A 14581-nucleotide genomic window follows, 5' to 3' on the forward strand; every position below is an offset into this window, starting at 1 on the left:
AATCTCAGAGCGAGTTATAAACAGTAGCGGTAACACATCGTGTTGCATATTTGCCATTTGAATATGGCTAACCCATAAGGGTGTTTGCTACTGTAGTTTGTAGCCCCAGGAAGATACCTCCTCCAGATGGCTATAGACACACTATCTGTGTCCTGTCACTCGGGTCCGTGTGTATCATGTGTTGAAGACGGGGAGGATGACTTCCCCTTCACAAATACTGACAGGACACAGAAAGTGTGTCTATAGCCAGCTGGAGGAGGTATCTTCCTGGGGCTACAAACTACAGTAGCATTCACCCTTATGGGTTAGCCATATTCAAATGGCAAATATGCAACACTATATATAATATATAATATTAATTCGAGACAAAACCACTATTTTGCAAAACAAACAAGGAAAGACTTAATCAATACATAAAAATTTTAATATAAAGAAATAAACCGCCACTACAATCGTTTCATGTCTTCAATGACATTCGTCAGGTGGATTTTCGATCTAAAATATCAATATATTAAAATATAAGTTTAAAATAATAAAATTATCAATGAAAATATAAATATATATAATCTATATATAATCTATATATAATCAATATATAATCTAAAATAAACCCTATAAACAATTGAATATAAAGAAACCTATTATTAAAGTTCTCATATTTAAAGATGTACAAAAAACAAAATATTTTAATATATTGATATTTTAGATCGAAAATCCACCTGACGAATGTCATTGAAGACATGAAACGATTGTAGTGGGGGATTATTTCTTTATATTAAAAATTTTTATGTATTGATTAAGTCTTTCCTTGTTTGTTTTGCAAAATAGTGGTTTTGTCTCGAATTAATATTATATAATATTTTACTATAAAATGGATTTAATCCTAAATCTGATTTTTTCCCTGTAAATTTGGATTTATTCCCTATATTATTATTATATATATATATATATATATATATATATATATATATATATATATATACATATATATATATACATATATATATATATTTATGAGTGTGTGCGTGTATGAATGCCGGCTGATTCACCATGAAGTAATAAATTGATAACCACAATACATAATTGTATTCATGACCTCATTATACACTCTCTACCAGTTGAATGGTTAATTTTTTTATGGCCTTGTCATTTTTCTCCAGCTTTTGTGAGTTGATTTATGATTAAAGATTGTGGTTATCTTTTGTCATTTCTTGCTTTAACCCTTTAGTGTTCAGATTACTCTGTTAAATGTAATACTTTTTCACTCAAATTGTTTTGAATTGATCATGCATTATCTTGTAGCTTTGAGGTTTCAGTGATGTGATTGCTTATTTTCAGAATGGCATTGTAGGTTAGGAGTGAGAGGCTAGATATCGCCAGTTTGAATATAAAACATGTAGAATATATTGGGCTGGATATGGCCGGTTTAAACACTAAATGGTTAATCTAGTGTTTTTTTAACAGGAGTTTCTATGGCACTTTGTGGTCCATATAAGATTTTGTTGTTAAAATTTAGCTGCAGGCATTGCTGTGTGGTAAGTAGCTTGCTTGCGTGTGCCACCGGAGTGGAGGGGAAAAAGAAGGACCCCTCCCAATGGAAATGTTGAAGAATAGGCGCAGGAGTGGCTGTGTGGTAAGTAGCTTGCTTACCAACCACATGGTTCTGGGTTCAGTCCCACTGCGTGGCACCTTGGGCAAGTGTCTTCTACTATAGTCTTAGGCCGACCAAAGCCTTGTGAGTGGATCTGGTAGACGGAAACTGAAAGAAGCCCATCGTATATATATATATATATATATATATATATATATATATGCAGGAGTGGCTTTGTGGTAAGTAGCTTGCTAACCAACCACATGGTTCCGGGTTCAGTCCCACTGCGTGGCACCTTGGGCAAATGTCTTCTGCTATAGCCCCGGGCCGACCAATGCCTTGTGAGTCGATCTGATAGATGGAAACTGAAAGAAGCCCATCGTATATATTATATATATATATATATATTATAGGTGCAGGAGTGGCTGTGTGGTAAGTAGCTTGCTAACCAACCACATGGTTCTAGGTTCAGTCCCACTGCGTGGCATTTTGGGCAAGTGTCTTCTACTATAGTCTCAGGCCGACCAAAGCTTTGTGAGTGGATCTGATAGATGGAAACTGAAAGAAGCCCGTCATATATATGTATATATATATATGTTTGTGTGTCTGTGTTTGTCCCCCTAGCATTGCTTGATAACCGATGCTTGTGTGTTTATGTCCCCGTCACTTAGCGGTTCGGCAAAAGAGACCAATAGAATAAGTACTGGGCTTACAAAGAATAAGTCCCAGGGTCGATTTGCTCGACTAAAGGCGGTGCTCCAGCATGGCCACAGTCAAATGACTGAAACAAGTAAAAGAGAGTGAATATGTGATCTTCTATCTCAGGGGAGGAACTCTTTTACTTGTTTCAGTCATTTGACTGCGGCCATGCTGGAGCACCGCCTTTAGTCGAGCAAATCGACCCCAGGACTTATTCTTTGTAAGCCCAGTACTTATTCTATCGGTCACTTTTGCCAAACCGCTAAGTTACGGGGATATAAACACACCAGCATCGGTTGTCAAGCGATGTTGGGGGGGACAAACATATACACACACACACATATATATATATACGATGGGTTTCTTTCAGTTTCCGTCTACCAGATCCACTCACAAGGCTTTGGTCGGCCCGAGGCTATAGTAGAAGACACTTGCCCAAGGTGCCATGCAGTGGGACTGAACCCGGGACCATGCAGTTGGTAAGCATGCTACTTACCACACAGCCTCTCCTGCGCCTATAGAGCTATAGAGAATTATATAGAAAGTTCCTTTAATAGTAGGGCCCTGATATATCCTACTTTTATTATATATCCTACAGGTGGCTGCTCTGGTGCTAGAGGAAAGGAACTTCTATTATATAATGGACTCCTTCTCAAAGGAAGAGTATAGATCCTGTTTATGGGCCCCCAACTTGCGGCTGAAAAGATTAATAAACGTGAAAACTGAAAAAATTAAACATCTTATTGAATCTTTACTCTTTACTCTTTTACTTGTTTCAGTCATTTGACTGCGGCCATGCTGGAGCACCGCCTTTAGTCGAGCAAATCGACCCTGGGACTTATTATTCTTTGTAAGCCCAGTACTTATTCTATCGGTCTCTTTTGCCGAACCGCTAAGTGACGGGGACGTAAACACACCAGCGTCGGTTGTCAAGCAATGCTAGGGGGACAAACACACACACACACACACATACATATATATATATATATATATATACATATACGACAGGCTTCTTTCAGTTTCCGTCTACCAAATCCACTCACAAGGCATTGGTCGGCCCGGGGCTATAGCAGAAGACACTTGCCCAAGATGCCACGCAGTGGGACTGAACCCGGAGCCATGTGGTTGGTTAGCAAGCTACTTACCACACAGCCACTCCCGTGCCTATATATATATATTTATATACATATATACGATGGGCTTCTTTCAGTTTCCGTCTACCAAATCCACTCACAAGGCATTGGTCGGCCCGGGGCTATAGCAGAAGACACTTGCCCAAGATGCCACGCAGTGGGACTGAACCTGGAGCCATGTGGTTGGTTAGCAAGCTACTTACCACACTGCCACTCCTGCGCCTGTATCTAATAACTTTTTTATAACAAACCCTAACCATTCCTTATTTACATTATTTACATTTGATGGATATTTGTCCTCATCTTGTTTGTTGTTAACACAACATTTCGGCTGATATACCCTCCAGCCTTCATCAGGTGTCTTGGGGAAATTTCGAATCTGGGTTCTCATTCCTAAGATACTTTTCAATGTTGTTATTATCATTATTGTTTTTTCCTTCTTTCTTCAAATTTTCTTTCGTTTCTCGCAGAGAAGCTCATTGCATGCATTCCCAGATTACACGCGCAAATTCACAGATAAATATCATCATCATCATCATCATCATCATCATTTAGCGTCTGCTTTCCATGCTAGCATGGGTTGGATGGTTCAACTGGGGTCTGTGAAGCCGGAAGGCTTCATCAGGCCCAGTCAGATTTGGCAGTGTTTCTACGGCTGGATGCCCTTCCTAACGCCAACCACTCCGTGAGTGTAGTGGGTGCTTTTCATGTGCCACCAGCACAGGTGCCAGACAGAGCTAGCAAACGGCCATGAACGGATGGTGTTTTTACGTGCTACCGGCACGAGGGCCAGGCGAGGCTGGCAATGGCCATGAACGGATGGTGTTTTTACGTGCTACCGGCACGAGGGCCAGGCGAGGCTGGCAACGGACACGAGCGGATGGTGCTTTTACGTGCCGACGGCACAGGGGCCAGGCGAGGCTGGCAATGGACACGAACGGATGGTGCTTTTACGTGCTAGCAGCACGGGGGCCAGGCGAGGCTGGCAACGGACACGAGCGGATGGTGCTTTTACGTGCCGACGGCACAGGGGCCAGGCGAGGCTGGCAACAGACACGAACGGATGGTGCTTTTACGTGCTACCGGCACGGGGACCAGGCGAGGCTGGCAACGGACAGTATTTAAAAATTCATAAATAAATAAATTCATGGATAGATGTTGTTTTCACAGTGATAATGCTCTTCTCAGAACATGAGCCATTCCAATATTATATTATTATTATTATTATTATTATTATTATTATTATTATTATTCAGTTCTATATTTAAGAGATGAGGAATTATTTACATTATTTACATTATTTAAATTATTTACATTTGATGGATATTTGTTTCAGCTGATATACCCTCCAGCCTTCATCAGGTTAAGAGCACGATTTACTAACCACAAGATTCTTAGTTCAATTCCAAGGAGTGACTTGAATAATAATGATAACATCAAAAAATACCTTAGGAATGAGAACCCAGGTTCAAAATTTCTGCAAGAAACCTGAAGAGGTTGGAGGGTGTATCAAGGGGTAAAAAAAAAACAGAAAAAATGGTTGTGAAACACAGCTCTATATGATAGCTAAGCATGCAAGAAATAGCACCCAAATCTCCCTCAAATCACACCCTACTGTCTCATGTATATATAATCCAATGAGGGAAACCACTTATGTGGTAGCTAAGCATGCAAGAAATAGCAGCCAAATCTCCCTCAAATCACACCTTACTGTCTCATGTATATATAATCCAATGAGGGAAACCACTTATGTGGTAGATAAGCATGCAAGAAATAGCAGCCAAATCTCCCTCAAATCACACCCTACTGTCTCATGTATATATAATCCAATGAAGGAAACCTCTTATGTGGTAGCTAAGCATGCAAGAAATAGCAGCCAAGTCTCCCTCAAATCACACCCTACTGTCTCATGTATATATAATCCAATGAGGGAAACCTCTTATGTGGTAGCTAAGCATGCAAGAAATAGCAGCCAAATCTCCCTCAAATCACACCCTACTGTCTCCTGTATATATAATCCAATGAGGGAAACCTCTTATGCGGTAGCTAAGCATGCAAGAAATAGCAGCCAAATCTCCCTCAAATCACACCCTACTGTCTCATGTATATATAATCCAATGAGGGAAACCTCTTATGTGGTAGCTAAGCATGCAAGAAATAGCAGCCAAATCTCCCTCAAACCACATCCTACTGTCTCCTGTATATATAATCTAATGAGGGGAACCTCTTATGTGGTAGCTAAGCATGCAAGAAATAGCAGCCAAATCTCCCTCAAATCACACCCTACTGTCTCATGTATATATAATCCAATGAGGGAAACCTCTTATGTGGTAGCTAAGCATGCAAGAAATAGCAGCCAAATCTCCCTCAAACCACATCCTACTGTCTCCTGTATATATAATCTAATGAGGGAAACCTCTTATGTGGTAGCTAAGCATGCAAGAAATAGCAGCCAAATCTCCCTCAAACCACATCCTACTGTCTCATGTATATATAATCTAATGAGGGGAAACCTCTTATGTGGTAGCTAGGCATGCAAGAAATAGCAGCCAGATCTCCCTCAAATCACACCCCACTGTCTCATGTATATATAATCCAATGAGGGAAACCTCTTATGTGGTAGCTAAGCATGCAAGAAATAGCAGCCAAATCTCCCTCAAATCACATCCTACTGTCTCCTGTATATATAATCCAATGAGGGAAACCTCTTATGTGGTAGCTAAGCATGCAAGAAATAGCAGCCAAATCTCCCTCAAATCACATCCTACTGTCTCCTGTATATATAATCCAATGAGGGAAACCTCTTATGTGGTAGCTAAGCATGCAAGAAATAGCAGCCAAATCTCCCTCAGATCACACCCCACTGTCTCATGTATATATAATCCAATGAGAGAAACCTCTTATGTGGTAGCTAAGCATGCAAGAAATAGCAGCCAAATCTCCCTCAAATCACACCCTACTGTCTCATGTATATATAATCCAATGAGGGAAACCTCTTATGTGGTAGCTAAGCATGCAGAAAATAGCAGCCAAATCTCCCTCAAATCACACCTACTGTCTCATGTATATATAATCCAATGAGGGGAAACCTCTTATGTGGTAATAAGCATGCAAGAAATAGCAGCCAAATCTCCCTCAAATCACAACCTACTGTCTCATGTATATATAATCCAATGAGGGAAACCACTTATGTGTAGCTAAGCATGCAAGAAATAGCAGCCAAATCTCCTCAAATCACACCCTACTGTCTCATGTATATATATCCAATGAGGGAAACCTCTTATGTGGTAGCTAAGCATGCAAGAAATAGCAGCCAAATCTCCTCAAATCACACCTTACTGTCTCATGTATAATAATCCAATGAGGGAAACCTCTTATGTGGTAGCTAAGCATGCAAGAAATAGCAGCCAAATCTCCCTCAAATCACACCCTACTGTCTCCTGTATATATAATCCAATGAGGGAAACCTCTTATGTGGTAGCTAAGCATGCAAGAAATAGCAGCCAAATCTCCCTCAAATCACACCCTACTGTCTCATGTATATATAATCCAATGAGGGAAACCTCTTATGTGGTAGCTAAGCATGCAAGAAATAGCAGCCAAATCTCCCTCAAATCACACCCTACTGTCTCATGTATATATAATCCAATAAGGGAAACCCCTTATGTGGTAGCTAGGCATGCAAGAAATAGCAGCCAAATCTCCCTCAAATCACACCCTACTGTCTCATGTATATTTAATCCCTGGAGGGAAACCTCTTATGTGGTAGCTAGGCATGCAAGAAATAGCAGCCAAATCTCCCTCAAATCAAACCCTACTGTCTGATGTATATATAATCCCAGGAGGGAAACCTCTTATGTGGTAGCTAAGCATGCAAGAAATAGCAGCCAAATCTGCCTCAAATCACACCCTTCTGTCTCATGTATATATAATCCAATTAGGGAAACCTCTTATGTGGTAGCTAAGCATGCAAGAAATAGCAGCCAAATCTCCCTCAAATCACACCCTTCTGTCTCATGTATATATAATCCAATGAGGGAAACCTCTTATGTGGTAGCTAAGCATGCAAGAAATAGCAGCCAAATCTCCCTCAAATCACACCCTACTGTCTCATGTACATGTAATCTAATTAGGGAAACCTCTTATGTGGTAGCTAAACATGCAAGAAATAGCAGCCAAATCTCCCTCAAATCACATCCTTCTGTCTTACTTTCCAGTAAGAGAAACCTCTATATTAGGGGTTCTCAACTAGGGTCCACATGACTTTTGGGGATCCATATAAGATTGTAATAAATTGTATAATAAACAAAAAAAAAAGAGAGAGGCAGGGTTAAAGAAAAGAAAACATAAAAATGTCCAACAAAAATTTTAATTCTAAAGTGATTTAAATTTACATATGTATATATATATATTATATATATATATATATATATATATAATATTATATATATATATATATACATATATAAATATATCATCAACATCGTTTATCGTCCGTTCTCCATGCTAGCATGGGTTGGACAGTTCGACCGGGGGTCTGGGAAGCCAGAAGGCTGCACCAGGCTCCGGTCTTATCTGGCAAAGTTTCTACAGCTGGATGCCCTTCCTAATGCCAACCACTCTGTGAGTGTTAGTGGGTACTTTTTACGTGCCACCTGCACTGGTGCCAGGCGAGGCTGGCATCGGCCACATATGTATATATGTATGTATATATATATATGTGTATTATATATATAATATATATATATATATATATATATATATAATATATATAATATATAATATATATCATCATCATCATCGTTTAGCGTCCGTTTCCATGCTAGCATGGGTTGGACGGTTCTACTGGGGTCTGTGAAGCCGGAAGGCTTCATCAGGCCCAGTCAAATCTGGCAGTGTTTCTATATATGCATATATATATATATATATGCATATATAATATAAAAATTTTTTTTGGTAATGAGATAAGAAACCAAGGTTGAGTAGATTTTAGAACATTTATAGATATGGCCTACAGCTGTTTCCAGGATATTTATTTATTGTATTCCTTCATCAGAGACAGTGTGAGAGAGTAGTTAAGTAATTGTTAATTTATATATGATACAATATATATATATATATACACACACACACATATATATACATACGCATATATATACAAACATATACAGACTCGCCTGGCACCTGTGCCGGTGGCACGTAAAAGCACCATCCGCTCGTGTCCGTTGCCAGCCTCGCCTGGCCCCCGTGCCGGTGGCACATAAACGCACCATCTGCTCATGTCCGTTTGCCAGCCTTTCCTGGCCCCCGTGCCGGTGGCACGTAAAAGCACCATCCGTTCGTGTCTGTTGCCAGCCTCGCCTTGCTCCCGTGCCGGTGGCACATAAAACCACCATCCGTTCGTGGCCGTTTGCCAGCCTCACCTGGCCCCCGTGCCGGTGGCACGTAAAAGCACCATCCGTTCGTGTCCGTTGCCAGCCTCGCCTGGTCCCCGTGCCGGGGGCACGTAAAAGCACCATCCGCTCGTGTCCGTTCCCAGCCCTGCCTGGCCCCCGTGCCAGTGACACATAAAAGCACCATCCGTTCGTGGCCGTTTGCCAGCTCTGTCTGGCACCTGTGCAGGTGGCACGTAAAAAGCACCCACTACACTCATGGAGTGGTTGGCATTAGGAAGGGCATCCAGCCGTAGAAACACTGCCAGATCTGACTGGGCCTGATGAAGCCTTCCGGCTTCACAGACCCCAGTTGAACCGTCCAACCCATGCTAGCATGGAAAGCGGACGTTAAATGATGATGATGATGATGATGATTGTTCTAAACTTTGCCTTGAAAATCACATTTAACCCTTTAGTGTTCACATTATTCTGCTAAAATTAATCCTTTTTAATCCATATAGTTTTAAATTAATCATTCATTAATCTTGTAGCTATGAGATTTTGATGAGGTAGCTGTTAATTTTTAAAACGATATTGTAGGGTTGGTGTGAGAGACCAGATCTGGTCAGTTTGAACATAAACAGGCAAAATATTAAAGAGTTAAGAGTATTTTGAGACGAATTAGCCAGCAGTAAATTGACCTGGGGATGAATATATAGGCGCAATTGTCAAGGAATCAGCCAACCAGAACACTGGACAAGAAAAACAAGTCATCAAGTTCTTTGACAATAACAACTAACATAAACAGGACACTAACCTGTACTAAGTACTAGGTCTTAGTTAAAATATAGGAAGTAATTTTAACTTAAAACACTTCAAACTAACACCAGCAAAGCCATCAACGAAGAACTCTTTTTTATGCACTACAGTTTTCTCTCTCTCCCACACCATTTTTCCTCCTTTCGTCACTTTCTGATAAAGAGCATAGGCCCGAAATGTGACCTTTTCATTCTTCCTGAGCAGCCAAACTAATACACCTGCTTCTTGTTGCCACATCTGTCTTTGTTGTTTGCTTTCTGTACATTTGAACTTTTTGGTGTTTTAGCTCAATAAACACTCACAACGCCCGGTCTGGGAATCGAAACCGCAATCCTACGACCGTGAGTCCGCTGCCCTAACTACTGAACCATTGCGCCTCCACACACACACACACACACATATATATATACATTTATATGTAATATTTATATATGTGGAGGCACAATGGCCCAGTGGTTAGGGCAGTGGCATTGCAGGCATAGGATTGCGGTTTCAATCCCAAGACCGGGCGTTGTGAGTGTTTATTGAACAAAAACATCTAAAGTTCCACGAGGCTCTGGCAGGGGGTTGTGGCGGTCCCTGCTGTACTCTTTCACCTCATCTTTCTCTCACTCTTTCTTCTGTTGGCCTGCTCGCTTAGCCAGCGGGGTGGCGTCATTTGAAGGCTATAAAAACTATACAAAGCGCATTGTGACCAGCGATGTGTAACAACATCTGATAGCCAGGTCAAAAAATATATTTATGTACACACACACACAGATATGACAGAAGGTTTATTCTAACTTGGAAAGGTTTACTCTTTACTCTTTTATTTGTTTCAGTCAGTTGACTGCGGCCATGCTGGAGCACCGCCTTTTAGTCGAGCAACTTGACCCCGGGACTTATTCTTTGTAAGCCCAGTACTTATTCTATCGGTCTCTTTTGCCGAACCGCTAAGTGACGGGGACATAAACACACCAGCATCGGTTGTCAAGCAATGCTAGGGGGGACAAACACAGACACACAAACATACACGCAAACATATATATATATACATATATACGACAGGCTTCTTTCAGTTTCCGTCTACCAAATCCACTCACAAGGCTTTGGTCGGCCCGAGGCTATAGTAGAAGACACTTGCCCAAGGTACCACGCAGTGGGACTGAACCCGGAACCATGTGGTTGGTAAGCAAGCTACTTACCACACAGCCACTCCTGCGGTTTAAAAAAATTTTTTTTTATTATTAATTGACATTTTTATGTTTCTGGTTCTATCTGTGACTGTTTAATCATGACACGTTCAAAAGAAACCTTGGAACTGTCTGAATTTCAAAGAGGCCATATTGAGGGTCAGGGTCAATCTGAAGGAGGACTTAGCGTAAACTCACAGAAAACCTTGAGATCCCGCTTTGTGAAGGAGTCCACATCATCGTGCCCAGGTTAATCAGGACCCTTTACTTTGCTAAGAGAAGATAATCTGAAACTCGACTGAAGATAAAAAAACTCCAAATGATCCGTCCTTGTTTTCCTTGTATCATCTGTCTGGATGTTTTGCATTCTTGTCCCATTTTTGTATTTTATGTGTGTGTGTGTGTGTGTATGTATATGTATGTGTGTTATATATATATATATATATATATATATATATATATGTATGTATTGTTTTCTCTAATTTCAGCTCAGAGCTGTGGCCATGCTGATGCACCGCCGTTTAAATATATATATATAGAGAGAGAGAGATATACATACATATATATATATAATATATATATATATATATGTATATATATATGTATATATATAAATATATATATACATATATATATATATTATATTAAATTAGAGACAAAACCACTATTAGGCAAATCATACAATGAAAAACTTAAGCCAATACATAAGATTAATTAATTTATATTATTTAAATATATAACAAAATTATTAAAAAAATATAATTAATATATCACTACGATAGTTTCATGGCTGTTAATTTCTTTAAATTTTTGAGTTACAGTCATTCATCAGGTGGTTTAAATATTTATCTCGGCGAGGTTTAAACATTAACGTGTCATGATTGAACAGTCACAGATAGAACCAGAAACATAAAAATGTCAATAAATAATAAAAATATATATGTATATGTATATATGTATATATATTATATATATATATATGTATATATATATGTATATATATGTATATATATATGTATGTATATATATGTATGTATATATATATGTATGTATATGTATATATATATGTGTGTGTGTGCGTTATATTATTATATATATATATATATATATATGCACACATATACACATACATGGTTTAGCATCCTTGACCTGATTACTATGTCTGGCCTATTAGGCGTCTGGTTCATCTCTATTGTTACCCAATCTGCTTTATTCACATGAAACGAATACGAAAGCACAGGATATGATTCAAAGGGATTTCGATACTTTACCTGTATCACATTGGTCTCTTCTCATTCCATTGGGTCTACCTGCATCTTTTCTGTCATTCTAGCTCTTCTCTCTCTCTCTCTCTCGCTCTCTCTGTCTATCTACCTATCTATCTATCTGTCTGTCTGTCTATCTATCTATCTATCTGTCTGTCTGTCTATCTCTCTATCTATCTATCTGTCTGTCTGTCTATCTATCTATCTATCTGTCTGTCTATCTATCTATCTATAAATCTGTCTGTCTGTCTGTCTATCTATCTATCTATCTATCAATCTATCTATCTATCTATCTATCTATCTATCTATCTATCTATCTATCTATCTCTGTTTGTCTGTCTGTCTGTCTATCTATCTATCTATCTGTCTGTCTGTCTATCTATCTCTATCTATCTATCTACCTATCTATCTATCTATCTATCTATCTATCTATCTATCTATCTATCTATCTATCTATCTATCTATCTATCTATCTATGAATCTATCTATCTATCTATGAATCTATGTTTGTATATATATTATATATATATATATATATATATATATAGGCGCAGGAGTGGCTGTGTGGTAAGTAGCTTGCTTACCAACCATATGGTTCCGGGTTCAGTCTCACTGCGCGGCATCTTGGGCAAGTGCCTTCTACTATAGCCTCGGACCGACCAAAGCCTTGTGAGTGGATTTGGTAGATGGAAACTGAAAGAAGCCTGTCGTATATATGTATATAGGCGCAGGAGTGGCTGTGTGGTAAGTAGCTTGCTTACCAACCATATGGTTCCGGGTTCAGTCTCACTGCGCGGCATCTTGGGAAAGTGCCTTCTACTATAGCCTCGGACCGACCAAAGCCTTGTGAGTGGATTTGGTAGATGGAAACTGAAAGAAGCCTGTCGTATATATGTATATAGGCGCAGGAGTGGCTGTGTGGTAAGTAGCTTGCTTACCAACCATATGGTTCCGGGTTCAGTCTCACTGCGCGGCATCTTGGGCAAGTGCCTTCTACTATAGCCTCGGGCTGACCAATGCCTTGTAAGTGGATTTGGTAGATGGAAACTGAAAGAAGCCTGTCGTATATATGTATATAGGCGCAGGAGTGGCTGTGTGGTAAGTAGCTTGCTTACAAACCATATGGTTCCGGGTTCAGTCCCACTACGTGGCACCTTGGACAAGTATCTTCTGCTATAGCCCCGGGCCGACCAAAGCCTTGTGAGTGGATTTGGTAGACGGAGACTGAAAGAAGCCCATCGCATATATGCATATATGTATGTTTGTGTGTCTGTGTTTGTCTCCCTAGCATTGCTTGACAGCCGATGCTGGTGTGCTTATGTCCCCGTCACTTAGCAGTTCAGCAAAAGAGACCGATAGAATAAGTACTGGGCCTACAAAGAATAAGTCCCGGGGTTGATTTGATCAATTAAAGGCGGTGCTCCAGCATGGCTGCAGTCAAGTAACTGAAGCAAAAGAGTAAAAGAGTATATATATGTATATATATATATATGTGGAGGCGCAATGGCCTAGTGGTTAGGGCAGCGGACTCGCGGTCGTAGGATCGCGGTTTCGATTCCAAGACCGGGCGTTGTGAGTGTTTATTGAGCGAAAACGCGTAAAGCTCCACGAGGCTCCGGCAGGGGGGGGGTGATCCCTGCTGTACTCTTTCACCACAACTTTCTCTCACTCTTTCTTCCGTTGGCCTGCTCGCTTAGCCAGCGGGGTGGCGTCATTCAAAGGCTAAAACAATGCAAAGCGCATTGTGACCAGCGATGTGTAACAACATCTGATGGCCTGGTCGGTCACGGTGATCACAGTTATATATATATATATATATATATATATATATTATATAATATATATATATATATATAATAAATATATATTATATATATATATATATGTAAAATATGAATTAGAGATAAAGCCACTATTAGGCAACTCAAACAGTGATAGACATAAACCAATACTCAAATAACAAATAATATATATTTTTATAAAACCTATAACATATAACTAGATCTCAAAAAGTATAAAATGAATGATATATATATAATATAATAAGTAAAAACATTACGTACGTTTATTATATATATATGTATATTTTTACTTGTTTTAGTCATGTGACTGTGGCCATGCTGGAGCACTGCCTTTAGTCGAGCAAATCGACCCCGGGACTTATTCTTTGTAAGCCCAGTACTTATTCTATCAGTCGCTTCTGTCGAACTGCTAAGTTACAGGGACGTAAACGCACCAGCATCTGTTGTCAAGCACACAAACATATACACACATACATATATATTATATATATATATATATATATATTATATATATATATATATATATATATATATATATATATGTTTATATATATACATACATGTATAATATAATACATACATATATATATATCTATATACATAATATATATATATACCATATTATTACATATATATATACATAAATATATACATATACATATATATACATATATATATACATATATATAATTTACATATATAATACATACATATATATATATACA

Source organism: Octopus sinensis, linkage group LG27 (assembly GCF_006345805.1).
Source record: "Octopus sinensis linkage group LG27, ASM634580v1, whole genome shotgun sequence".
Taxonomy (NCBI): domain Eukaryota; kingdom Metazoa; phylum Mollusca; class Cephalopoda; order Octopoda; family Octopodidae; genus Octopus; species Octopus sinensis.